This window comes from Durio zibethinus, chromosome 3 (assembly GCF_047325235.1).
Source record: "Durio zibethinus cultivar Kanyao isolate XHJ-2024 chromosome 3, ASM4732523v1, whole genome shotgun sequence".
NCBI lineage: Eukaryota > Viridiplantae > Streptophyta > Magnoliopsida > Malvales > Malvaceae > Durio > Durio zibethinus.
In genome coordinates, this window is record NC_143164.1 from 31,210,302 (window position 1) to 31,236,114 (window position 25,813).

Consider the following 25,813-nt stretch of genomic DNA (forward strand, 5'->3'; position numbering starts at 1 on the left):
ATTTTTACTATCTTTTTCGCATTTCATAAAAATCAACTTATTTAAAAATCTTTAAACATTCATAAATTTTATAGAAAACTTGAACATTAATTGGGTCGCAATTTTAAAAGCATCACAACTAACTAGAACTTGTTTGGATAAAATTTAGTATCTATAATGGCCTCTTTTTACATATTTCTAGGAATTAAGAATAATGCAAAAACGAAACAATAATTTTGTCTGTGATTAAAGATTAAAAGATTTTTTTCTGCTTTTTTCTTTTTTTTAAAAAACTTTTTTCGTTAGAGGCATCCGAAATTGAAAAAAAATGACTAGGATTGAATAGTAAGTTAAATAAATGATCGAGATTGAATCACAAGTAAAAAAAATAAAGTAACCGGTACTAAAGCGTAAATCAAAGATTAAATGATTAAGATTAAACCGCAGTAAAAAAATAAATAACTGGGACTAAATCGTAATTCAAAAAATGAAATGATAGAAACTAAACTATAAGTCAAAAAGTGAAGTGACTAAAACTAAACAGCAAGTCAGAAAATCAAATGATCGGGGATTGAACCACAAGTTGAAAAATGAAATGATTGAAAACTAAATCGCAAGTTAGGAAATTAAAGTGACTAGGTTTGAATAGGAAGTCAAAAAATGAAATAATCAGGATTAAATTACAAGTCAAAAAATAAAATGACTAGAACTGAACCGCAAGTCCGAAATTAAGTGACCAAGACTAAACCTCAAGTTGAAAAATAAAATGGCCAAGATTGAGCTGCAAATAAAAAATCAAGGTGATCTAAAGTGAACTGCAAGTCAAAAATTAGATGATCAAGATTGAATCACAAATCAAAACTAAACCGCAAGTTAGGAAATTAAAGTGACTAGGTTTAAATAGTAAGTGGAAAAATAAAATGATCGGGATTAACCGTAAGTCAAAAAATAAAATGACTAAGACTAAATCGCAAGTTCAAAATTAAGTGACCAAGATTAAACTACAAGTCAAAAAATAAAATGGCCAGGATTGAGCTACAAATAAAAAATCAAGGTGATCTGAAGTGAACTGTAAGTCAAAATTTGGATGATTGAGATTGAATCACAAATCAAAAAATAAAATGCCCAAGATTGAGCTACAAGTCAAAAATTAGAGTGACGAGGATTGAATTACAAGTCAAAAAATGAGGTGATCGGGATTTAACCGTAAGTTAAAAAATTAAATGATCCAGACTAAACTGCAAATCAAAAAATAAAAAGACTAGGATTAGACTACAAGTCGAAAATTAGAGTGACCGAGCTAGATTGGGTTTAAAACTCAACTGATGCCAACTTCATTAGGCTTAAACCTCTATGCTATCTATATTAGGTTTAAAACTCAACTAATGATAGCTTCATTGGGCCTAAACGTCTATGCTATCTAGATTGGGCTTAAAACTTAATTGATGCCAACTTCACTAGGCTTAAACGTCAATACCAAGCAAATTGGGCTTAAATTTGTCATCTAGTACCAATTTAGCTAGTCTTAATAATCCAAATGCTAGCTAGATTAGGCTTACATCTCTTATCTAGTGCCAATTTAACTAGGCTTAACAATTTTAATGCCAGCTAGATTAGGCTTAAAAACTCATCTTCACTAAATATTATCTCGAAAATCTCAAATTTTCAACAATCCTCAATACTTTCTCTTTCTAAGAAAAAATTTTCCTTATCATATACCTTTTCATCCTTTCTTATAAGCTTTTCTATCTTTTCTTTTTCTTGGCAAACTTTTTTTCTTGTCTCTTGAATTGAGAGATTCTTTTCCCTTTTTTTATTTTCCCTTTAATAGACTTTTTTTTTTGTTTTTTACTAACTCTTTCTTTTTTATTTTTTTGCATTTTTGAATTATACAAATGCTTTATGTGAATATACAAATACAAATGCTTTTTTTTTTCATGATGCAAATGCTCGAAGATGAAAATGCAAAATCTCTTACCAGTTAATTTCTTTGCTAAAAGTATATGACTTTTATTAAAATGCAATTTTTGTGGCTACCTTTAATGTGGTAGATGCAAGAATTCTATAAAAATATGCACGTGCTAATATATACTCCAATGATGCATGATGTAAACACTTATCCAAACATATGAATGCAAATCCTAACTTTGATAATGTGAATGCGTTGATCCTTAAAATCATAAAGATGTAAATACATAACCTTATTATAAGAAAACAAACATAAATGATCAACTATCATGATGTAAAATGACAATGATCTTTACCATGACACAAATGCAAGTGTCTTTGTGTAAATGTAAATATCTTGTCCAACATGAACATACAAAGATAAAAATGTGAAGACCATAACCAATGATGGAAATAACATTCTCTTCTTACGATGCAGATGCCTTTAAATGGATACTACTGCAAATACTTATCCCAATGATGAAAACATTTCCTTCAAGGCTGGTTATATAGATTCCTATTATAATGATACAAATGCTTGTCAACTAAAATGCAATGCAAATATTTATCCTCAGAATGCGACTTTTTTTTCTATAGGTGCACATGCAAGTTTCTACCCTATCAATGCAAATATGTTCTAATTGAAATGCAACTATTTATTTTAATGATGCAATTGCCTTTTTTTATGATGAGAAGCATGCTAAAAGATGCAATTGCTAAAAATATTTTTTCCTTTTTTATTTTTTAATTCTATTTGTTTCCCCCACTCATCTTATTAGTTTTTCAATTACTCCCAAATGAATTTTCTTTTTTATTTCTTCTTATCATTCTTCTCATTCTTACATCTATCTTCCTTATGGTATACTTACCATTTTATGCTTTTTGTTCAACTAAAGCAAAGTTTATTAACTTTTTTTAATTTTCATGCTCAATTTTTTTTTCTTGATCCATCATTGATTACAAACATGCTACATGTGTATGATAATTTTTAATTTTAATATATTGATACCACCTAACTATATAGTATTTTTACAAGTTAAAAAAGGTGGTAAATTTTAAATTTTGGATATTTTTAGGATTTGTTATGTTGTTTTCATGATTTTAGGGTTTCAAGCCCATGAACATCATTTTTACGCAATCCATGCATGCAAGCATGCAAAGAGCTTTTTTGGCCCACTATTGGAAGCTCATAAATGAACCACCTTGGGTGTAATCTTTTCATCCATGTAGCCAAAAGAGGAGTTTTACTTGCACATGAGCTCTCCCTTATATTCAGCCAAAATGATTTATTTTATTTGTGATTCTTTTGCTTAGCCATGAAGAAAGTTTGACTACATAATGATTTTATATGTATTTAGCTAGCCTACTTCTAAAAAGAAATCAAGTACACATATGATATTTAAAGAATTTCTAACTACCATGGGCTCTTACATGATTGGCCAAGGTGTTTTTATCCAAGAAAAACCTTTTTTGATTAAGTTAAGCATGCACAATGATTCTTATCTTTTTCATTCGACCAAGACTCTATTCAAGGACTTCATGCAATTTTCACTAATATGAAGACTAGATACATTTAGACAAGGAGAATTTAAAAGAAATAATGACACTTTAACTTAACATTGAAGACTTTTACTAAAAGAAGACCTTATCTCTTCAAGATTTGGATATCTTAGTTGAATATAAAAGTAGTGATTTGTCAAGATTTAATCAAGCATTGATCAAAGGGTAAGATTGCATTTTAAAGACTTGATTCATTTAATCACACTTAAGCAAGAAGAGTCTCATTCAATCATACCTCCTTAAAAGATGAAGATGAGTCTTATCATTTAGTGTTTGAATTTGAAAACACATATTGTAATCCCTATTCTTTTGGCCAAACCCCTCACTATAAATAGGACAGCCATTCACCCCATCCCATCATCTTATTCCTTACTTCGCTTTTCTCTTTTAGTTCTGAGTTCTTTTATTTGTTTAGTTTAGTTATTGGCTCTGGTAATAGATTTGCCAATAACAAAGTTTTATTTTCTCTAAATTTTTTTTTCAATCAAATAAGTATTTTTCAAAAATCTTTTCTTTTATTGTTTTAATTTCAATTCTTGTCCTTTCTAAATTTCAGCAAAATAATCTTTTACTTTAAGTTCTATTTAAGCACTATTTATTTCTTTAGAAGTTTTAGCCATAGTCTTTTGGTGATATACAAAGTTTACTTTTATGTAATCTTTCTTTTTTTTTTTTTACAAGCAATTTAACAATTCCTATTTTTTTTTTATTTTCAAGTTTTCACTTATTTCTTTTAAGATTCTATTTTGGCTCTTATCTCTAGCTTACCAAGTAATAGTTGGTTAAGTGAGATCTAAGCCTACATTACCTTTAATCTTTTCTATTCTTTTCTTTGCAACCAAACCCAAGTTTTCATTTGTTTAGATATAGGATTCTAATATCTCACCTTTGGTATTTGAAGAGCAGCTCAACAATTACAATTTATAATGTTTGAGGAGATGATATTATAATACTTACATTTATTACTTGATATGTGCACTTACAAGCTATATTAAAAGTAGTAATCAAGTTTTTGGTACCATTACCGAAGATTATAGTAGTGTTTTCAATATTATTAAAGATTTCTTAAACTCTTATAATCTCAATTCTTTTTATCTTCTTTACTTTTACTTTTGTTTGATCTTTTCTTATTTGCAAGCATAGATCCAAAAGTGTTGACTTAACTCCAGTTGATCAAGAAGTTGAAAGGACGTTCAAATGAAGAAGAAAATAGCAATCAGCACCACGTACACCAACACCCATGGCTAATGCAAACAATGAGGGGCAAAGAACCTTAATAAACTATACAGTTGCCAATTCTGATGATTTTTAAGCATCAATTAGAAGACCAACCATTAAGCAAACGATTTTGTGATCAAGCCTTCAATAATACAAATGGTCTAGACTTTTGTGCATTTTAGAGGGCTACCAAGCAATGATCTTAATCTTCACCTTTTTAACTTTCTTGAATTATGTGATACTTTTTACTAAAATAATGTTTTTGATGAAGTTGTTAGACTAAGATTTTTTTTCTCTTAAAGATAAGGTGAATAGTTGGTTGACATTATTACCACTTAGCTCAATCACTACATGGGATGATTTAGTTTAAAAGTTTCTAGCAAAGTTTTTTTCACCAGCTAAGATGGCTAAGCTAAGGAATGAGATCACCATATTCATGCACACAGATGGTGAAATATTACATGATGGATGGGAGTGATTTAAAGAGCTGTTAAAAAAATGCCCACGTCATGGATTACTCCAGTGGCTTCAAATTTAAATTTTTTATAGTAGTCTCAAACCACCTATGAGAACCACCTTAGACTCATCTATTGGAGGGGCAGTTATGAGTAAGAGTTTTGTGAAAGCAAATAAGCTTATTGAAGAGATGGTTGTTAACAACTACTAGTAGGGTATAGAGAGGAAGGTAAGTAAAAAGTCTACTAGTTTGTTTGAGAATAATGATATCACCTTCTTCAATTACCAATTAGCTGCCCTTATTAAAAAGATTGAAGCCTTAGAAAACCAACCCTAAGCCAACCATATGAATCCTATACAAAATTTTTTTATGTCTTGTTATATCTGCGAATGACCTCATTCGACTGAAAGATACTAATTCAAAATAGAACCTGTCTAATACATCCAACAAGCTAAACCCAACCATAATCCCTATAGTAATACCTATAACCTTTCATGGTGAAACCACCTAATTTTTCTTAAAACCAACCAAACCACCAATCCACCAATAACCAAATAACTACCGCCCCAATCTACCAACTTACAACCCACCATAAGAAAAAAAACCTAGTTTTGATGACATGTTGACATAATTGATGCAAGCTAACAATACCAACATCCAAAGCCAAGCTGTATCAATTAAAAACCTTGAAATCTAAATAGATTAACTAACTCAAGCCATAGCCAATCACCCTGTGAGTACCTTACCTAGTAACACTAAAGCAAATCTTAAAAGATAAGGTAAGAAAAGATGTAATGCAATCTATTCTTTGAGAAATGATGGTATTGAGGATTTTAATGAGGAGGATAATTTTATAAATAAACCTATAATGACAAACCTCCCCACTTTTGTGAAGCAACCTGAAGTATATTTTGTGAGAAATGAGGATAGACTAGAAGATGAAGAACTTTTGAAAATTAGAAGAGAAATTTTGAAAGGTTTTGACCTTAGGGCGTTAGAGGCCTCTAAAGATATTAAAACATATGAGGAAGACCCTAAGAAGGAAAATGCTGAGACAAACTATGAAAAAGATCCTAAAGAATGCATTAAAGGGTATGTTAAAGAATGACAAATGCTACTACGAGTAAAGAAAGCACTTTTAAAAATCATTTAGCTTAAACCTGAAGATACAGTCCAAAAGGAAACAATCTAAAAAGAAACAATTCGAAAAGAGGTAAGCTAAGAAGAAGAGCCAAAAGATGATCAAGAGGAGTAAGCTCAAGAAAAAGTACAACCCAAGCCAAAGATGACTGCCATAATATATAGGTAATGTTTCAACATAGCATCATCTTTCTTAAAGCCTATTCAAAATAAGTTATTCAAAAAATTAAAGGAAATCATATTTTTAGAAGATTGCAACCTTGAACTTCAATAACTTTTGCCCAAAAAGTAAAAAGATCCAGGGAGTTTTACTATTCTTTACAAAGTTGGACATTTAAAATTTGATGATGCTTTTTATAATCTTGGTTCTACTATAAATTTAATGCCTCTAAATGTTTTTATGCAATTAGGGAATGGAGAATTAAAGCTTGCCAAGTCCAACCTTAAATTTACTAATCAATTAGCCAAGTTACCTCAAGGGATATTAAAAAATGTATTAGTGAAAGTTGATATATATGCTTTTCCTGTGGATTTTCCTATCTTAAACATAAAGGAGATTAAGCTCTATTATTTTTTAAAAAACCTTTCCTATTGACTGCTAAGGCTTTAATAAATGTTTATGATGCTAGCTTTACCTTTAGATTTAAAAACAAAAAGTTACAGTTTGTATCTAGAGGGTATGATGTCCTTAGAGATAAAGAAAATGTTAGTGTAGTAAAGGTAAAAGAAAACCTTAGGGACCCTAACTTAATAGATAAACCTCATAATCCTATGATTCAAAACCAATTGGCAACTTTTAGCTCTAATTATGTTAATCCTATGAGAAATTCAAATTTTGTATATGTGACCCCTACTATGAGAACTAGTACCCATCTTAAAACCAATTCTGATTATGTCATTCCTTAAACAATGAGGCAATAAGGTAAACTCCCCCAAAGGGGTAAGATGATTTTCGTAGATTTAGGGATGGTCAAGCTTGACCAAAACTGGTGTTGTTTGGAAGGTAACCCAAACTTTCATGGTTTATGTTTTTTTTTTCTATTAGGACAGGTAAGCTTTGATATTTGTTTTTATGTTTGAGTTGTTTTTGTAGGGATGGAGTGAAACAAGGATGATGCCTCATACAATGGATATTAAACCTTGAAGTAAATTTGTAGAGTATTTTTTCCCTTACTTTGTATTTTGACACATAGCTCGACTAAATGTGGGAGGAAAAAGAATGCTTTTGGACTTAAATGATTTTTGAAATCTTAACCCATTTTTGCTTTCAAACCAAATTGATATACTAGATCTAATTATTATGCACACTTAGTTGATTTTACATATATTTTTCAAGATTGATTAAAGTATGATATAAAGTTAATTATGAATATGGGAGAACTTGAAATGAATTCTTAGACATGTTTTCTCTTGTATATGATTTTTATGCATATTTTTCTATTTTCCTTTAATAAAATGCTATGATTTCTGTGGAAGCTTGTGAGATGTGGATTTGCATGAAATTTGAGGATATGAATAAGTGCTTTAAAATTCACCTACTCAACCCTTGAAGCAAAATCCTAGATTGTATTTGACTCAAAAGTTGATTTAGGCATTCTTTGGACTATTTGAGCCTTTTTCAAGCCACTATGCTAATGCATCCCTAATACCTTTATTTTGAGTTTGTTATATTAATCATTTTCTTTGTTTATTTAGTCACATAATAAGCCAATAAGTCTTTTCTTTGATTATTATTATCCTTTCTTTTGCTTTACCTAATTGATTACGCTTACTTATGCATGGACATGATTATGATTTTGGGAGGAAGAAAGGTAGACGTAATGAATGAAAGAGAAGAAAATGGCAAAAATGAAAGTCAAAAGCCTAAGAAAGCCCAAATGTTATATTTTTCCAAAAAAAAAAATGATGCCATGCATAAAATAATAAAATGATGTGTTGCAAGCAAAAGTTTCAAAAAAGAGCTCTCAATTGTTCAAAGTCCAAGAAGTTCAAGGACATTAAGCGTAGGGTTTTAAGCCTAAAATTTTTTTTCTCTTACCTTGACTTAGGCCTTACATTACAAGGCTAAAAGACCTTTCGATCTAGATTCAAATATGTAAATATAATATTAGTGAGAGGGAAGTGAAAAGTAAACATATGAAGTCTATTCTATCTTTAAATTGAAATATAATGAAGTATTGTGCATTTTTTTATTCGAGTTATATGATGTATATATGTAAAGAGCATAAGATATTGAGAGTTTGTTTTTAAAGGAATTTCTTGTAACTCTATGTTTATTCTTAAAATTGTATTTTACAACAATACATGATAGAAAGATTATGTCATTTTTAACTTTGTAAGTATGTATAATGTTTTTTAGTTTTGTTTGTTTTTTGAGGTTTTGCTTAAAGACAAGCAAAGATTTAAATGTGGGGGCATGATAGCATCTAATTATATAGTATTTTTGCATGCTAAAAATGGTGCTAAAATTTAAATTTTTGATATTTTTAGGATATTTTTTGTTGTTTTCATGATTTTAGGGTTTCAAGCTCATGGATATCATTTGCATGCAATCGATGCATGCAAGTATACAAAGAGTATTTTTTGCCCAATATTGAAAGCTTATAACCAAACCACCTTGATGTAATCCTTTCATCCATGTGGCCAAAAGAGGAGTTTTACTTACACATGGACTTTTCCTTGTATTCGGCCAAAAAGATTTACTTCATTTGTGATTCTTTTGCTTACCCATAAAGGAAGTTTGACTACATAATGATTCTGCATGTATTCAGTTAGCCCACTTCTAAGAAAAGATTAAGCACACATGTGATATTTGAAGAATTTCAAGTTACCATGGGCTCTTACATGATCGATCGACCAAATGTGTTTTTATCCAAGAAAAACTCTTTTTGATTGAGATAAGCATGCATAATGATTCTTATCTCTTTCATTTGGCCAAGACTCCATTTAAGAACTTTATGCAATTTTCACCAATATAGGACTAGATATATTCGACTAATGAGAGTTTTAAAGAGATAATGACACTTTGACTTAGCTTTAAAGAATTTTACTTGGCATAAAACTTTATCTCTTTAAGTGTTAGATAAAATTCAAACCCAAACTCTTGAAATCTATCTTAGCTAAATCCAAGAGTGGATAGCATTGATTAAAGGCCAAGATTGTATCCTAAACACCCAATTTGGCCAAACACAATCAAGTAAAAGAAGTCTTATTTGGTCATGCCTTCTTAAAAGATGAAGATAAGTCTTATCACTTAGTGTTTGAATTTGAAAACACATCTTGCAATCCCTACCTCTTTGGTTAAACTTCTCATATAAATAGAAAAGTCATTCACCCTATTTCATCATCTTATTCCTCACTTCACTTCTCTCTTTTAGTTTTTAGTTCTTAGTTTTGTTTTTTCTTTAGTTTAGTTATTAGCTTAGGTGATAGATTTGCCAATAACAAAGCTTTCTTTTCTTTAAATTCTTTTATTTCATTCAAAGAAGAATTTTTCCAAAATCTTTTCTTTTATTGTTTTAATTTCAATTCTTGTTTTTCTTTTCTAAATTTCGGCTATCATAATGTATAGATCCGTGGACCTACCGCTAGACATGGATTAGAGGGAGTCGCCACCAATCATTTTTGGTTAGGTGTGATTGGCCACGTGAAACATATTCTGATATGCGAAAATAAATGTTAGGTTCGGGAGTCGGTTATGCATGGGGAAGGTTGTAGCACCCCCATAGCGCCTATTCAAATGATGGTACCAGTTCAATTTCAAATTATCCAAGCTTTAATCATTTTTATGATTTACCAAATAATTTAATATTGAAAATTAGTTTTAAAATTATCCAGTAGTTTAATAGCAATTTAAGATAATTTTCTCACCTTAAGAGTATTCCTAAAAACTAGTGTCCCATTCAGAAGAGGCTTCTTCGTCGGATTTGTTAATTTATTTCATTTCAAAATAATTAGTAAAGTCTCCCAATAGTTTGGTAGAACTTACTTTGAAACAATCATCCAATAGTTTGAAGGATAAAATTATCTTTTATTTCTTTATATATATATTTTTTGAAAAAAAAAATCAATTTATGGAATTTCCTAATAGTTTGGTGGATTCCATTAAAAATTAAATCTATGAAAATTCTCAATAGTTTGGTAGAATTCACAAATTTATTTTAATTGAAAAATATTTTTTTAAAGGATTCTTTTCTTAATAAATATTTTTTTTGAAATTTAAAAGTATATTTTTTTATTATTTAGAAAACTGATTTGAAAAGATTTTTTTTTGGTTTTTTTTGTTTCTTTCTCTTCTTTTTTATTCTTTTATTTCTTCTGTTTTCTAGAAAATATTTTTTTTTGAAAACTAGAAAAATAAAGAAAATGGAAATAAAATAAAAACTTAAGAAAATAAAAATAAAAGAAAATAAAATCAAAAAATAAAATAAAATAAAAATGGAAAAAAGAAACCTACGATTGGATAGGGTCAGAGCGCGGGTTAGTGCGCAGGTCAACGGGTCAGTGTGCGGATCTTGAATTACTAAAATGCTACCTTTTTGACCTCGTATAAAATGTAATTCCTAGCCTTTCTGCTCAGAAAGCCAGCCCTTTTTCTTTCTCTAGACAGAGAAGCTCTGATTTCTCTTTAGGAAATCCCCAAGAACACCGCTGGAGATTCAACCGAAAATTAGAAATTCCTTTGGTTTTTAGGAAGGTCACTGAAAAATTCAACTGAAAACTAGAAAACCCACTAGTTTTTAGAAATCTAACTGAAAACTGGTCGAAAAATTCAATTGATTGTCGAAAAAACCATTGAAAAATTCATATGTTCATCATGTTCATCCCAAAAACCCAAAAACCTAAAAATTTTCCAAAAATTTCAAAAATTTTCTAGATTTCCCCAAATTCTGCCTAGATTTCTTTAGAAACTCTCTAGAATCCTTACCCAAGCTTTAAAAACCCAAATCTGACCCAAAATTTTTCAAACGAACCCAAAATCAAACATCAAAATCCTAAAAAATTCTACTATGCCATAAACTTTTCAGAATACCAATTTTCTAAAAAATCAACCATTTTTCTTTTAAAAAATCCACCCTTTTGTTCTATGATTTCCTGTCCAATTTATAGGCCTCTTAGGAACTGATTTTAGGAAATGGATAGAATCAATCCTAGGCTTAAATCCTAGGATTAGATTCTGCCCAAACCACAAATTGAGTCTAGGTTCTTGATTGATTTTTTAGGTTGAATCTGTAACCCCAATAAAACCATTGACTGTGTGAAATTCCTCAAATCAAATTTCAGTTTCTAAAATTCATGCCAAACTCGAAACAAAAAAGGAAAGAAAAAAATAAAAAAAATGATAATAATAATAATTTTGATAATAATAATAATAATAATAGTAATAATAATACTAATAAACTATCTACAATATCATAATAATAATAGTAATATAATATATTGCCATATACTATGTTAATATACTATAATAATATAACTCTATTGACCCTAAACATATATAAATGTCTATAGCTGCCCTTCTTTGCACATCTCTATTAGACTGGGATGATGCAAAGACCTAGACACCATTCTATTTAAGTTAAATCAACGAGCAAAAATGATCAAGACAAAATCACAAGTCAAAATGAAGTGACCAAGACCGAGTCGAGATAAAAAATAAATGATCAAGATGAAATCCTGAGTCAGGAAATGATCTGAACTGAGCCAAGATCAAGTGACCAAAATAAAACTATGAGTTAAAATGAAACGACCAAGATTGAGTCAAGGTTGAAAATAAACGACTGGGTCAAAACCACAAATCATATGAAATGATCTGGATTGAGTCAAGATCAAGTGACTAGGATAAAATCGTGAGTCGAAAATAAAGTTTGAAATTTCACCCTAAATCCAAAAATTCATGATTTGGACTTTTCAAAAATTTGTGAGGTTTCATAATAGAAGTTGAAATATCACAATATTCTAAGTTTAACAAAATTGCAAAGATTTAAGATTCACAAAGGTTTTCCAGATTCACAAGAATGAAAGATTCATAAGACTCCAAGATTCGCAGAGGTTCTAGATTCATAAAGATTTTAGATTTACAAGGACTTTCAGATTCACAAGAAAGATAGATTTACAATATTCCAAGTTTTGCAAAGGTTCTAAATTCATAAAGATTCCAAGTTCACAGGGACTTTCAGATTCGCAAGAAAGACAAATTTGCAAGATTTCAAGTTTCACAAAGATTCCAAATTTGTAAGAACTTTTAGATTTGTAAGAAGATAGATTCACAAGATTTCAAGTTTTGTAAAAGTGCAAGGTTCACAAGAACTTTCAAATTCACAAGAAAGAAAGATTTATAAGATTTTAAGTTTCGTAAAGGTTCTAGATTCGTAAAGATGTAAGGTTCGCAAAGACTTTCAGATTCATAAAAAAGAAAGATTCACAAGATTTCAAGTTTTGCAAAGGTGCAAGGTTCGCAAAGATTTTTAGATTCGTAAGATTTCAAGTTTCACAAAGGTTCTAGATTCATAAGATGCAAGGTTCACAAGGACTTTCAGATTTGTTAAAGAAAAAAGATTCGTAAGATTTCAAGTTTCACAAAGGTGCAAGGTTCGTAAGAATTTTTAGATTCGCAAGAAAGAAAGATTTGTAAGATTTCAAGTTTCGTAAAGGTACAAGATTCGTAAAGACTTTCAGATTCACAAGAAAAAAATTGTGTAAGATTTCAAGTTTCGTAAAAGTTAGAAAAATAATCCGAACTGAGTTAAGATTGAAATGAGTGATGATGATATTACAACCATGTATGTCTTATCTAGGATGCAAATGTAATGTATGTAATGTTGATATCATGAAATTTACATTGTGGTGACAAGGTTCTCAAGATGCTACTAGTCATTTTTAGCTTCTCAATATTAATAGTCTCAGAGCAAATTTTTTCAGTTGATCCGTGTCACTCTTTTCATTTAATCATAACTCATAGGTCATGCCAACCAATCTATCACTGAATCTATCATTGGGTCACCTCATTTGCCCTATTGTAAATCATTTTCTCATGCTTCTTTCATTCATCTCATCTTGGGTTTTGTTTCAAAAAAAAGGAAAACTCTTTTATGAGACATATCATTCATTTATTTTTCATTATTTAAATCAGTGACAGACATGATACATTTTTTTGGTTCATTCAAGGGATATTCATTAAGTGAAGGATAAGAAGAATGGAATTTTATTGTTGAAAGAATAAAATGTAGGATCAAGAACGACCCAAGGGTAAATAAAGACAAAATACCGAGAAACATCCAAAATAATGTTGCCCAAACAATTTTGAACTCCAACTTAAGATCATCATTCAAAAATATCTTTCATTAATATCTTCAATATTTAAGCTAATCATCATTCTTGTTCCAATGAACTTCACATGAAATTATTTTTCTTAAGTTTTTATCTTTGCTTAAATCGCCTTTTTGGGTTTTCAGTTTAAGTCTTCCTTTTTCCTCCTTTGTCTTTTTTTCTTTCTTTTTTCTTTTTTCTTTTTTCTTCTTCCTTTTTTACTTTTTTTCTTTTTTCTTTTTGGTTTTTTCTTTTTTTTTTGTACACCTTTTTCTTATTTCTTTTTCTCTTTCTCTTTTATTGACACTTTGATCAAAGCTTCACACAATCTAATGGTAAACTTGCTCCAACTCAATTCATCATTCTCCAAATCAAGTATTCATATTTGATCAAAATAGACTTCTAAGAGACATAACGTAGGCTAGGGTAAAGGATGCCAAAGAAAGGGATAAAATAGGCCCAAATTGTATTTAAAGGATAATCAACCCAAGGATTATTTCTTCATATGGAGCACTTTAACATTTTGCCCCATTAATTTTCTTTTTCTTCTTTTTTCTTTTTTTTTTCTAGTGAACATTGTCATTTTGCCCCATTAATTTTTTTTTTTTTTCTATGTTGGCATTTTGCCCCTATTAATTTCTCCTTCATTTTTTTTCATCTCTCAAAAAAGCTTGAGCACAAAAGGGCTTTGCCCCTAAGAATGAACAAATCTCTCAAACTTTGCCCCCTAGTGTGAGGTGATCCTTAGTTAAGGTTTTTCAAGAAAAATTTCAATAAGCTCAAATGGGGTAGTAAGGGATAATTTTATTTTTTGAAGGATAGAGAAAAAATGACCATTTTTCATTTCGAACATGAGTACTTTCAATGGAGAATCTTTATTGACTAAGAGTTGACTTGTGAATAGGCAAAGATCATGTGTTGCATCACTTTTAAAATTCTTTCTCAAATGTGTCCCTTTATTCAACAGTCTTTATAGGTTAGCAATTTTCATCTATCATCGAATGATGTTTTCAAAAATGAATCTTAAGTTATTGTCATGACTATCTAAACATTCATTATTTGGAATCAAAGAATGGATATGGGAAAAAGGTATAAAGAGGTAAAAATTAATAATGGTGATTCACACAAAAGAAAAAATGTATCAAATCTGTCATTTTTATAAAAAAGATAAAAAATAAAATGCAATTCAAGCACATAAAAGAGACCCATATTCTCAAGATATCCTACGATGATAATCAGTTTCAATTAGCCTTTCCAAAGTCATGCCCCTAGATGATTAGGCAAAGAGTCTTTGTGGTATTCAGCTCTTTTAATTCATTAAAGCTTATCGAGCCTGTTCGAATTAAACTTTGTACCTTATGTTTGAAAACAGGGTAAATTTTTATAGAATGACCCACATTCTCATTATGATAGTCACATGTGGTATTAACATTGTACTATTTGGGATAAGGTGGCTTCAACATTCCAAAACGATTGGGGATACTAGGTCATTTTTGACCAATTTTGGAAATAGCTCAGTATAAGTTATGAAAATTGAATCAATACGAGCTCTCTCTTGATTGCCCTTGGATCTTCGCAACCACTCGCTTAATTGTTAGGCCTTGAAAATGGTGTAGTAACAGGATTAGGCCCATATGCAAGCTCTTGAAAAGCTAATTGAAGAGGACTTAGAGCAATATTGTTCACGGTAGGGAGATAAGGCTGGTAAAGAACTTGCGCAACATTATTGGTTATTGGATAGTAAGCAGGATGAATATATGGTGGATATGGAGCATAACTTTTAGATTGTTGTCCTTCAAAACTCACCGTTTAGGCCTCTTCTTTTTCTCTTTTAGGCATCCCATCTTATTTAGCACTATTGGTCTTTCCTTTCTTAAGCTTACCACTTTTGATGGCATTTTCAATAATCTCTCTTGAGATCATTATATCAGTAAAGTTCTTTGTTGCATTCCCTATCATCTTTTTATAATAAGGCGACTTCAAAGTACTTACAAACAAAATCATTGTTTCATTTTCAATTAAGGCTGGCTGCACTTGAGTAGTGACATTCCACTATTTTTGGGCATATTTCTTGAAAAACTTAGATACTTTCTTCTCCATACCTTGTAACAAAAGGCGATCAGTAGCCATATTTATGATATGATGATATTGGCTAATGAAAAATTGAGTTAGATTCTTCCATAACTTAATGCAAGTTCTATTCAGTTGGACATACCATCTTACAGTAGATTCAGTCAAGCTGTCTTGAAACACATGCATGAACAGCTTCTTATTGCTGACGCGAGCTACCATTTTACGATAATACATTATGATATGCATGATGAGGCACTTTGTACCATCATACTTTTTAAATTTTGGTACTTTGAACTTCAAAAGAATCACAACATCTAGAATTAGACAAAGGTTGGCAACATTCATAGATCCATAAAAATCAATGCCCTCTATAGCTCGTAATTTTCTTCAATCATGCTCATAGCTTTATCAATCTTAGTGTCTTCTGAAGGTACAACCATCGTAGCTTTTTTTTTTTTTAGTCTTATCCATTTTGGGAATTTGGATTAGCTCATCTGTTTTTTTATTGAAAACAAGATTGGCATAGCTTTGAACATTCCCTTGATTGAAATTTAGGAATGTGGTCCATTGTTGATGAAAGCTTGGAGTAGTCTGAGTTTGATATGGGTTAAAACCTTAAGGATATAATGGCTCAATATCTTCATGTGAGATGTCTTCTTCTGTTGCCTTTCCTCTATTTCCCTTTTTCAAAGCTTCTAGGATTTTGTTCAAATTTCTTTCAAGTGTTTCTTGAGCTTTTTCTATTCTTTCAAGTCGATTTACATTGTCTTGCTCCATTTTTTTAGCTCTAGCCTGAGTGTAGTATTGGCATTGAGCTATCCTTGAACCTCAATTTCTCATAATTATGGTGTAAATTTAGAATGATGTTTATGGATCTATCAAATTATGCATGAAAATAAATGCAATGATACATGAATGTATGCATACACAATAAAAAAAGGGTTAGTAAGCATAATATGTAATCTATATGTATGTTTATGAATATGCATAAGAAAAAAAAAGACAAGAAAATCAATTAGTCACCTCAATAAATAAAATAAAGAATAAACACTATAAAGCAAGTAAAATAACAACATGACCCTAAATTTTGAGCTAACTATAAAGGGTGGAACTATAAAGGGTGGAAAGACATGGCTTTATCTATGGTTAGGCTCTTAAAGTTAACTATATACAATTTAGATTACTTCTAAAAGGTTCTCAATTTGTTCCTTATATCATTGTCTATTATAAACTAATAAGGCACCATGATCCTCACCCATCATAGGCTACAAGCAGAAAGGGTTTAATTTGAGTGAGAGTGTTTCACAGGCCTATGCGGAGACATGAAATCTCATAAGGGTATAGGTTCTTCACTCCTTCCTAAAGGTAAAGCCCGGGTAGAGGGCTTATGTTATGCATATGCAAATGAATGATAGATATACATAGTAAATAAATGAATAGCTAAAACAAATATAAGCAATGAAAAGAAATAAAATGAAGAAGAAAATAAATTTTAAGTTTATTAAGCAAGGCTTGGATAATAAGGAATCATTTATTGGCCTAGCTCTTAATGTCCCCAGCAGAGTCACCAAACTATCATAACGTATAAATCAATGGACCTACCGCTAGACATGGATTATAGGGAATCACCACCAATCTTTTTTGGCTAGGTGTGATTGGCCACCTGAAACATATTATGATCTGCAAAAACAAATGTTAGGTTCAGGAGTCGGTTACGCATGAGAAAGGATGTAGCACCTTCATAGTGCCCATCCAAATGATGGTACTAGTTTCATTTCAAATTATTCAAGCCTTGATCATTTTTATGATTTACCAAATAATTTAATATTAAAAATTAGTCTTAAAATTATCCCAATAGTTTGGTAGTAATTTAAGATAATTCTCTCACCTCAAAAGTATTCATAGAAATTAGTGTGCCATTCTGAAGAGGCTATGTCGTTGGATTTGTTAATTTATTTCATTTCAGAACAATTACTAAAGTCTCCTAATAGTTTAATATGACTTACTTTGAAAAAATCCTTCAATAGTTTGGAAGATAAAATTATTTTTTATTTCTTTATATATATATATTTTTGAAAAAAAAATTGATTTATAGAATTTCCTAATAGTTTGGTGGATTCCATTAAAGATTAAATCCATAAAAATTCTCCAATAGTTTGGTAGAATTAACGAATTTTATTTTATTTGAAAAAAAAATTTTTTTGAAAGGATTCTTTTCATTATAAATATTTTTTTAAAAATTTTAAAATATATTTTTTATTATTTAGAAAACTTATTTGAAAAGATTTTTTTTTGTTTCTTTCTCTTATTTTTTTTATTCTTTGCTTCTTCTCTTTTCCAAAAAAGATTTTTTTTTAAAACTAGCAAAATAAAAAAAATGGAAATAAAATAAAAACTTAAGAAAATAAAAATAAAAAATAAAAATAAAAATGAAAAAAAAAATCTTGTGATCAAGTCGGGTCAAAGCGAGGGTCAATAGGTCAACGAACAGGTCCTAAGTTGCTAAAATACTATCGTTTTGGCCCTATATAAAAGGTAATTCCAAGCCTTTCTCTTTAGAAAGCCAGCATTCTTTCCCTCTCTATACAGAGAAGCTCTGACTTCTCTCTAGGAAATCCTTAAGAACACCGTCAAAGATTCAACCAAAAATTAGAAATTTCACTAATTTCTGGGAAGGTCACCAAAAAATTTAATCAAAATGGAAAACCCATCGGGTTCTTAAAATCTGACCGAAAACTGGTCCCAAAGTTCAACTAATCATCGAAAAAATCATCAAAAAATTCATATGTTTATCATGTTCATCCCAAAAATCTAGAAAACCCATAAATTTTCCAAAAATTCCAAAATTTTTCCAAATCTCCCCAAATTCTGCCTAGATTTTTTTAGAAACTCTTCAAAATCCTTACCCAAGTTTCAAAAAATCAAATCTAACCTAAAATTTTCCAACGAACCCAAAATCAAACATCAAAATCCTAAAAAATTCCACTTTGCTAGAAACTTTTAAGAACACCATTTCTCCAAAAAATCAACCATTTTCCTTTTCAAAAATCCACCTCATTGTTCTGTGATATCTATCCAATTTATAGGCCTCTTAGGAATCGATTTTAGAAAACGGATAAAATCAATTCTAGGCTTGAATCCTGGGATTAGATTTTGCTCGGACCCCAAATTGAGTCTAGGTTCTTGGTTGATTTCTTGGGTTGAATTTGTAACCCCAATAAAACCATTGATTGTGTTAAATTCCTCCGATTAGATTTCAGTTTCCAAAATTCATGCCAAACTCGAAACAAGAAAGGAAAAAAAAAAGAAAATAATAATAATAATAATAATAATAATACTAATAAACTATGTACAATATCATAATAATATTATTAATATAATATATTACCATATAATGTGTTAATATACTATAATAATATAACTCTATTGACCCCGGACACATATAGGTGTCTATATTGGCAAAGTAATCTTTTACTTTAAGTGTAATTTAAGCACTCTTTATTTCTTTACAAGTTTTGGCCATAGTCTTTTAATGATCTGCAAAGTTTACTTTTATGCAATCTTTCTTTTCTTTACAAGCAATTTGGCAATTCTAATTTCTTTTTATTCTCAAGTTTTCACTTATTTCTTTCAAGATCTTGTTTTGGCTCTTGTCTCTAGCTTATTAAATGATAGTTGGTTAAGTGAGATCTAAGCCTACATTGCCTTCAATCTTTTCTTTTCTTTTTTTTACAACTATACCAAAGTTTTTATTTGTTTGATATAAGATTCTAAGATCTCACCATTGGTATTTGAAAAGCAACCCAACAATTACAATCTATAATCCTTGAGGAGACAATACTAAAATACTTCAATTTATTACTTGATTTATGCATTTTTAGGCTATACTAAAAGTAGCAGTCATATACTCTTTAAGTGCATGAAAGAATCGATTTTTCTTCTTCAAAATGTTTATTATTCAAACAATTTTTTTTAAATTTAAAAATCAAAACTAATCTAAATGATTTCTTTATTCACTACAATAATGCTTAACTAGCCATTCAAAAATTTTCAAAATTGCCTCACAAAATTAAATTTAATTAACAAATATAATGAAATAATCAAACAATTATGACTATAAAATCTCTTAAAAGTTGGTGTTCCTTATTAGAAATGAAAAAGGTAATAATTTCCTTTTCAAATAGATTAGGTGATTTAGCACATCAAAGGTTCGATTCACAAACAAAATATAATCTTCTAAAAGGTATGAATTTTTTGAAAACTAAACATTATGACACTCTTTTTAGTCTCCGAATATGGTATTCTAATAAATATCCAGGCTAGCCAAAATGGGCTTAAGATTTTGAAAGGTGATTTTAGAATAGAAAGGGGCTCAAATTTTCAATATTAATCTCCTTTTGTGGATTTCAAACTTTGAGAACCTTAATATTTTTGGATATTTCATAAGGTTGGGTCTATTTTGGGGTAAAATCTATCTCACTTAATATCAATAGTGGCTTTAAAGCCTCAAAGTTTGCATTAGACTACCTTTTTTGTAAGGTTTTTACCCTATAGCCACATTCATTTTCTCTTTTTTCCTTCTTTTTCTTCTTTTTGATTGTTAGACCATGCATTTAAGAATTCAAACTTATTCAAAATGAGTTAATGATCCAAATGGGTAATTAGGTAATGAATTAAAGTAAAAATGTTCAAAGGCTTTGATGGTTGTTCCTCAAAGAGAAGCTTATCATTTTAAACATCTATGTTTAATCCAATATAGATTTTTCTAAGGATGTAACATAGATCGAGGTTTGAGGTTTTTAAAGAAATAGATAGATAAGCTTAAGCCAAGGTGATTATACCAAGGATTATTCTTTCTCAGCTGAAAAAATCACTTTGGGGTATTTGTCTTATCATTTTCCCATACTTTTAATTAAATCATTTTATTTCTTTTCTTTTTCCCTATCACTTTTTTTCTTTTATCTTGCCTTTTTTTTTGTTTTTTCCTTCTTTCTTTCATTTTCTTTCCCTTTTTCTTATTTTTACATTCTTCCACTTTTTTTTCCTTTTCTTTGAGTGGATTCAAAACCTTTTGAAACCTTTTAATATACCTTTTCCTAGATTATAAGGTTTTTTCCTAGATTTCATCATACTTAAGCCCTCAATACATTTTTTTTTCCAATCTAATAGGTGATCCTTGGACAGGTTTCATTCAGAAAGAATTTTATTAGGCTCAAAAGGGTAATAAGGGATAAATTTTTATATTTGTGAAGGGATGATAAAAGATAGCCATTTATCATTTCAAGTACAGTTACTCAAATTTGAAAAACAATTCTTTTTCAAGAAAAAAAGTTTGAAAAGAAGTTTTTTTTTCAAAATTTTCTTTGTTTGGGATTTTCTTGGCCATTCTAACTTTCTTTTAACTCTTTGATTTTCTTTCGTTGGTCTCTTCATAAATTTATTAAAATCATTTTATTTTTGGGTTTATTCTAATGTCTCGAGTGTATGATGTCATAATAAAAAATTTTCTCTCTTTTTTTTTTTTTTTTGCTTTTCTTTTGGTTATTTTGCATGCTTCACATTACAATTAAAGAAAGATGACTCGTTTTGCCAAACTACCCCTAATGAAAGTTAATGTGATGAAAATGTCATATGTAATGAACTCATCTAAGGTGTTAAATGATTCACATCACTCCATAATAAGAACAAATTGATCATAACTCAAGTTGTCTTAAAGGCAATAAGGTCTTTTTTTTTTTTTTGTCAATGTGCCCTAAAACATTAGACAAAGACAATTTAGAGTAGAGATATGAAAGGTTGCTATGTTTGAGGTTATTTGAAAAGATATGGGCGACTTCAATTTTGACAGTTTTTGAAGCTATAGTGATAGTAGTTAAATTTATAGTGTTTTATAAGTCTATTTAGTTCAAAAAAATTTTAAATTTGCTTGAATTTGGTGTGTTTAATGCATGAATTCTTGATCTTTAAGGTTTACTTCAAATGAGACGTGAATGCCATGCAAGGCCTACAATTCCATGTAAGATTAGGCCACCCTAATCCATGTAGTCTTTGAACATGCAAGAAAGGAGTTTAGTTAAGTCCAACTAGGAATGGAAATCTTACAAGCATTTGGCTAATGAAAAATTCTACTTAAAGAAGGACTCCTACATCATTTGGTCAAAAAGAGATTTTACTGAAGAAAGACTTTTTAATCATTTTAAAAGAGTTTAAATACAAAATAAACACTTTACAAGAGATAAGGCTAGAGTTTTTTATTCAAGAAAGACTTTTGAAGATTTATCTCAAAAGTTTGAACCAAAAGTAGCCACATCAAGAAGCTTGCTCTTGGATATTCAAGCTTAACTAAAACTCCCCTTAAGATTTCAAGATAATGAATGGCATGACACATGTGCAAGGAAAATCAATCCAAGAAACCCTATTAAACCAATGCACTCCATAATTGAAAACTTCATGATTGGCCAAACTACTTTAAGATCAAGATAAAGTTTAATTCTTTTAGAATTTAAATTGTAAAATGGCTTTGTAATCCTAATATCCTTTGGTTGAATCAAATGACTCAATTCTTTTCCCACTCTTCTCTTTTTTTTTTATTGTAGTTTTAGTTTTCTTTAAGTTTTCTATAATTTTATTTAGTTTGGCTAAGGTGACAGACTAGCCATACAATCTTATTTTCTTAAATATTTCTTTACTATAAAGTTTTGTTTACATTTTCTCAATACAAAATTTTTTTCTTTACTTTTCATTTGCAATTTTCTTTTCTTTATAAGTTTTCAAGATCTTATTTGTATGCTTTCTTTAATATTCGGTCAACATTACAATCTTTACAAGTTTATTTTTTTTTCTTTTGCTTTCATGTATATTCAGCCATTCATTGAAACGACCAAGTGATGATTGGATTTTGGCCTATACAATTGCTCTTTATACTTTTTTCTATTTTCATTGTTTACTTTTACTTGCAATCAACTACTCTTTTGATTTGTTTAGATATAAAGTTGCTAAATAACCAACTTGTTACTTGATTCTGCACCCAACAACAATAATTATATAATCCTCGTTGGAATGATACTTTACTCACTCACTACTATTACTTGATGCGATCTATACATTTGTAGGCTATATTAAAAGTAGTAATCATATAGTATAGCCTTTACATTTATCAAAATACCTATATCTAGAATCTTTGAAGAGGTGTCATGTTTATTTAGTTTTCTAGAAATAAAAAATTTTCAAATTAACTATTTCATTGTTTATTACCAAAAAAAAAATTATCATAGCATAATTAAGTTAAAACAAGGTTCAAGGTATTTGAATTTATGCCACTTGAAACATTAATGCTTTTGTCTCATTTAAATGGTTCATGGTATAGGAATGTTTGTAGAGAAAATGTAAGGGTATTTATTAAGGTAAGTTCATTTTTAATAATGATCACAAACCCTTTCGAGACTTTTTTCATCTTTTATTATAAGAGGGATTTTTTCTTCTTTTCTTTCTTTTATTAGACATATATTTTTTTTTATTTTTCCAGTTTTGGAAATTGATTAGATAGGGCTTTATTCTCAATCGAACCTTTTATTTTTATTGAAAAATCTAAAAAATCTAGAATTTATACCTAAGTAAATAGGAAAAAATCCATATCACAAATCTATAAGGTAATATAGCATGTAAAAGTTCATCCACTCAGATATCTAAATCAAGCCTAAATTCATATCCTCAAACTAAGATGACAAATTACCCTTGAACTATATGTTACCCCTAAACCTAAAAGTCAAACATTTCTTCGAATTTCCCAGATGGGCTTAAGGGTTGGATCTTAAAGATCTAACCATACATATTGTATCTTTGGCTCATCTTCACTGATAATTCAAGTAGATTCTTTGTTTGACTTTTTTTTCATCCTAAAGTCTAATAATCTTTTTTTATAAGATCTCTGACCTTTTATTTCAGTTCAAAGCAGTCTTCTGTTTGATTATTGCTATGGTATTCGCACTATATATGAGCATCATGCCATATTAGGTAAGGAGGTTTAAAAAGTTCCATTTGCATAGGTGTTACAAGAGTTTTTTGGATCAATTGCGGTAATAGTTCAGAGTAAGTAATGGGAATTGTTTAATTCAACTTCTCATTTGCTTATTTCGTGATTCTTTCAGATCATTTATCTTTTTGTCAAGCTTGACAATTAGTTTGATGGTGCATGTAGTGCTAGGGCTAGGCATATAAGTAAGTATTTAGGGAACAGACATTGGCTGAAAAATTCATGTTAGTGCTTGTTGATAGGGATAATAGGTTGATGCTACATAGGCTTGATACATTATATAATGATAAAATGAAGTGAAGTTTTCAAATTATTACCTTTCGTGGCTTAAAACTTGAACTATATTTTCATCATTCTTCATTGTATCAATAGTCTTCCTTTCCTCTAACTTACCATTATTAATAATGTTTTCTATTATCTCCCTAGTAAGTACCAAATTAGCAAAGTCTTTTATGACATGATCAATGAGCTTACCATAGTATGGGGCTTGAAAAGTATTGACAAATAAAATAGCTGTTTCCTTTTCAATCAATGGTGGTTGCACTTGAATTACAAGATCTCCCCATCTATGGGCATATTTGTTGAAGGTTTCATTAGACTTCATTTCCATGTTTTGAAGGATTAGCTTATTCAGAGCCATATTAACCTTAACTAAACACTTGAGTGCATGTTTTAGCAAAATCACCTTGTTCACAGTTCTTTTTTCTTGACTAACTTTACCATCACCTATAACACTATTTGTTTCTCTAACGTGGATCAATAAAGGATTTTCGTAAACACTTGGCTTTGTTCTAATGTCAAAATTCAATAAGCCAGCATTGATCAAATTTTGCACCTTGTACTTTAAGCCTATACAATTCTCCATAGAGTGGGTCACATTACCAGAGTGGTAATCATAGTGAGCATTAGTGTTGTACCACTTGGGATATGAAGTTTTCAATGGCTCTAAATAGATGGATGCAATAAGGTAAGCTTTCATAAACTGATAATGCAAGTTAGTGTATGTCATAGGAATGAGGTCAAGTTGAGTCTTGTCCTTTTCTATCTTTTGTTTAAGGGATTGAACTAGAGGTATAGAAATAGGAACTTAAGACATCGATTAAATAGTTGGTTGGAGAATAACAAGCTAAACAAGTGATTGTGGAATAAGAGGCTGAGTAAGTGGTTAAAGATTTAGATTTAGATGTGGGACATACAAAGGTTGTACAAAATTTGAAAGTCTAATCCCAGACATTTAAAGAAGAGGTTGAAAATAGACACTAGGAGGATTCAAATTAGGTTTGGAATTTCAATAGTTTGTAAGGGTTCTATGAATCCTGGTGACTCTAACTTAACCATCAAAGTTTGGAGTTCTTTCATTTCTTCAATCAATTCATTCATTCCTTTCATGAGCTTATTCAAACTTTGATTTTCACTTAAGACACCACATGCATTGGAATCTTTTTAAAGAGTGTAGGACCTACCAAAGACTGATTGATCTTGATGTGGCTAAATTGGAAGTGATAAAAACCCTTGAGGAGAAACAAACTTAACCCTGCCACAACCTTTAACTATTTCTACCAACTGAGTGATTTGTTGTTTCATCTCTCGAAACTCATGCCCAAATTTTTCTTGATTTAATTTTTAATGCATTGATCCTTACTTCCAATTGATCTCCCATTTTCACCCTTCTAATTCTTAGACAAATTTTATTTTAAGGGTTTAAACTAAAAAATTAGTGTTATTACTTTTATTGAATAAATGTCACAAAACAAATTCTAACTTGCGTGATATTCAGAACATGTTTATGAATGCATGAATATAATAATGATGTAAATATCTCTACAAATGGAATTTTTTGTTTACATGGCCTAAAATATAAAAACCTTATTAACAATGAATGCATAATGTGATGTTTGAATAAAAACAACGATAAACTTTTTACCAATCCTAAATCTCTGTTCTCACTTTTTATTCTTTTCTTTTATTCTTTTTTCATTTTTCATTTTTCATTTTTCATTTTTCATTTTTCATTTTTCTCTTTTCTCTATTTTTTTAATTTTTTGCCAGATAATTTTTGCAAGACTCACTAAACAACTTGATCAATTCCAAAACTCACC

The 25,813-nt window shown here is 29.7% G+C and overlaps 1 non-coding gene across 1 annotated transcript; it reads right to left on the bottom strand.

Annotated features, from left to right (window-relative positions):
* Positions 1 to 5,113: 5,113 nt before the first annotated feature.
* On the bottom strand, positions 5,114 to 5,220 carry LOC149519746 (small nucleolar RNA R71). The gene has a single exon (XR_016341142.1). It is a non-coding gene; the product is annotated as a small nucleolar RNA R71 (small nucleolar RNA).
* Positions 5,221 to 25,813: the final 20,593 nt, after the last annotated feature.